The sequence below is a fragment of the Sphaerodactylus townsendi genome, linkage group LG06 (assembly GCF_021028975.2).
Source record: "Sphaerodactylus townsendi isolate TG3544 linkage group LG06, MPM_Stown_v2.3, whole genome shotgun sequence".
Classification (NCBI taxonomy): Eukaryota; Metazoa; Chordata; class Lepidosauria; order Squamata; family Sphaerodactylidae; genus Sphaerodactylus; species Sphaerodactylus townsendi.
The window spans coordinates 126,473,404-126,476,811 of NC_059430.1; positions in this window are offsets into that span (position 1 = coordinate 126,473,404).

A 3,408-nucleotide genomic window follows, 5' to 3' on the forward strand; every position below is an offset into this window, starting at 1 on the left:
GAAGAAGAAGAAGAAGAAGAAGAAGAAGAAGAAGAAGAAGAAGAAGAAGAGTTTCTCTCCTGCAAGGAGACTCAAAGGGGCTGACAATCTCCTTTCCCTTCCCCCTCTCTCAACAAACACCCAGTGAGGTAGGTGGGGCTGAGAGAGCTCAGAAGAACTGTGACTAGCCCAAGGTCACTCAGCTGGCGTATGTGGGAGTGTACAGGCTAATCTGAATTCCCCAGATAAGCCTCCACAGCTCAGGCGGCAGAGCGGGGAATCAAACCCGGTTCCTCCAGATTAGAGTACACCTGCTTTTAACCACCATGCCACTGCTGCTCCTAGCATGTCATTGTAAGTCCCTCCCCTCCCCAAACCCTGCCCCCCTCAAGCCCCACCCCCAAATTTCCAGGTATTTCCCAACCCAGAGCTGGGAACCCTACTTTTGGCCAAGATTTTTTTTAAGACCTCAAAGCAGCCATAGGCTGAGCATTTTCTACCTAGTTACGGGCTGTTCCGACGACAGAGATCTTCTAAATCTTATAAACGCCACGGGAAAAGAAACAGGGACGGAAGGAATGGATTTGGGCAATCTGATTTTCTTTCCAGTTTTCTGGTGAGAATCAAAAACAAACATCTGGCTTAGATTAAAAGAAAAAGAAAACGGATGTACTTTGACTTTGGGGTGGGCAGGAATTTCATTGGAACTGTTGTGAATTTCTCTCCTCTTGGGATCCTCTTTGCCTGCCTACCTGGTGTATTCAACATCAGTTAAATATCTAATCTAACTTGCTTTTAAATCAATTTTGGTTGGTGGAGGAATATGCCATGTTTTGAATTACACAGAATCAGGCAGCTGCTGCAAATATTTTTTTTAGAAAGCAAAGCCTGTGGATACTTCAGAGGGGGAAGGATTTTGTCGTAAATCCCTACCACTGAACCAAAAGTAATACGTATTTGCAAACAGGCGGTTAGACAACCAACACAACATATTTACCACCTCTGCTATAGCTGAAAATACCCAATTGTCTGTTTGGGCCAGGTGAAAGAATTCTGTGTAGCTCTCAAAGCTTGCATGCTTATACTACCTGCAAATGTTATATCAAAGAAAGCTATCACCTGCGATTTCCTTACCCTCTTACCATCTAGGATCAACAGTGTCGGAATCAAGGGAAATTATATTTCTGTTGGCGCAGGAAATTTTAGGGTTCAGCCTCCAACTGGGTCCCGCAGTTCTGGAATTGCAACTGTCTTCAGATTACAAAAAATCAATTATATTTAATGGACAAAGGAGCCCACCAGCTCAAACTATTACCGGTGGAAAGATATAACAACATTTGGCAACCATGGTTAAGATTCCTATCAGATGAGTACGATGTAGCAATACACCCAGCTGTATATTAAATTTAATTATAGAATATGATAATAAATACCCAAATAGGGAGACTGAATCTCCTTGGAGAATAGCAGGAAGTGGGAAAGAAGAAGAAACCTCTTTTAAGGGGTAAACCCGCCCTTTTGGAGGGATTGGAGAGACAAACTGAAACCAATCTAAAGAGATATGAACCTTCGGACCCGGCTTACAAAGAAATAAGGGGAAAAACCAATTTCTTTTTATAGAATTTTAAGAATCTTTGTGGTTGGTTATGAACTTTGGGTATTTACGAGAGGTTACTTAAAGAAAGTTAAATTTTACGAGAAAACTGTTTCAGTTAGGTCCGAATGTGAAGTCACACAAATGAAAGGAATATGGATCAGTATATGATTATATTGTGAGGAATTATAACTTATTATGGACTGAAAATTTTGCATAATGTCAACTGAACTCATTTTTGCATATGGTCCTTTTAAAGCATTTGAATTAAATAAACTTTAAATTAAAAAAGAAAGATTACAAAAATCAATTCCCCTGGAGAAATTGGGAACCGCCATGCTGAGCTCCCGGCCTCCCCCAAACTTTGCCCCCAAATCTCCAGGAACTTTACCCCAAATTCACACAATTACTTTAAGGCAAGGCAGCCCAATGTCAAAAATACATCGATCGAGTTAGCTGCAAGTTTGCTGAGAACAACAACAGTTAAGGAGATCGAAAAATGTGAGCATCGATGATAAGGGACTGTTTGGAAAGCTAGATTTCAAGGGCTGGGAAATGTTTAGATCTATTCCCGTTCCCTGCAGCCAGATGTGCATTTTTGCAGGCTGGGCTACATTCAGGGATGGCTGCACTTTCCCAGTTCCGTGCCAGGCCCAAAAACCCCCAACTCGATCACCAGAACTAGGAGCTATTTCTAGGAACGAGCAGCTGATCTTCCCCTTTATGGTTCCTCTCTGGTTCTGTCTGATCCGTTCTCCTCCAGAGCTCAACAGTTTGGACTCCACCCCCAAAGGCTGCCCCTCTTACCTAGCTCCACCGCCTGCTCTGCCGGCTCCTCTCGAGTAGCCCACTTCTCTGCCACTGCCTGTATTTATACTTGGATCAGCAGACAGAGACACAAGGTCTCTCTTATCACAGGTGAAGGACTGGTTGCAGGGAGGGGCTGAGGCTTAGGGAAGAGAGCTCTGCTTTGCACACAGAAGGTCGTGGGTTCAATTCCAGGCCGGAGGTGATGGGTAAGAGGCCAAACTGATTTGGTATGCTTGCTTATTTATGTATGTATGTATGTATGTATGTATGTATGTATGTATGTATGTATGTATGTATGTATTTATTTATTTATTTATTTATTTATTTATTTATTACTTTATAACCCGCCCTCCCCCAAAGGGCTCAGGGCGGCGTACAACAACAGAATAAAACAACACCTCTCTTTCTCACAATACTAGAACCAGAGGGCATCCATTGAAAATGCTGAGAGGAAGAATTAGGACTAATAAAAGGAAACACTTCTTCACGCAACGTGTGATTGGTGTTTGGAATATGCTGCCACAGGAGGTGGTGATGGCCACTCACCTGGATAGCTTGAAAAGGGGCTTGGACAGATTTATGGAGGAGAAGTCGATCTACGGCTACCAATCTTGATCCTCCTTGATCTGAGATTGCAAATGCCTCAGCAGACCAGGTGCTCAGGAGCAGCAGCAGCAGAAGGCCATTGCTTTCACATCCTGCACGTGAGCTTCCAAAGGCACCTGGTGGACCACTGCGAGTAGCAGAATGCTGGACTAGATTGGACTGTGGTCTGATCCAGCAGGCTAGTTCTTATGTTCTTATGTTTTTAACACCGATAGATAAAAACAATTCACTAAAACAGTTCCAATAACTTTGATAAGATCAGATGGCAACGAAACCCACCCACCCTTCCCTCTGCACCCAAGGACGGTCAAGGCAATAGTTGGGATACTTATGTTATTGCCACCCAAGAGATAACTCCTGGGATTGGGGCCCTGTTCTGTGGTGAGGGTGGGCGAGTGGAGAAGTGAAATAGTCCAGGG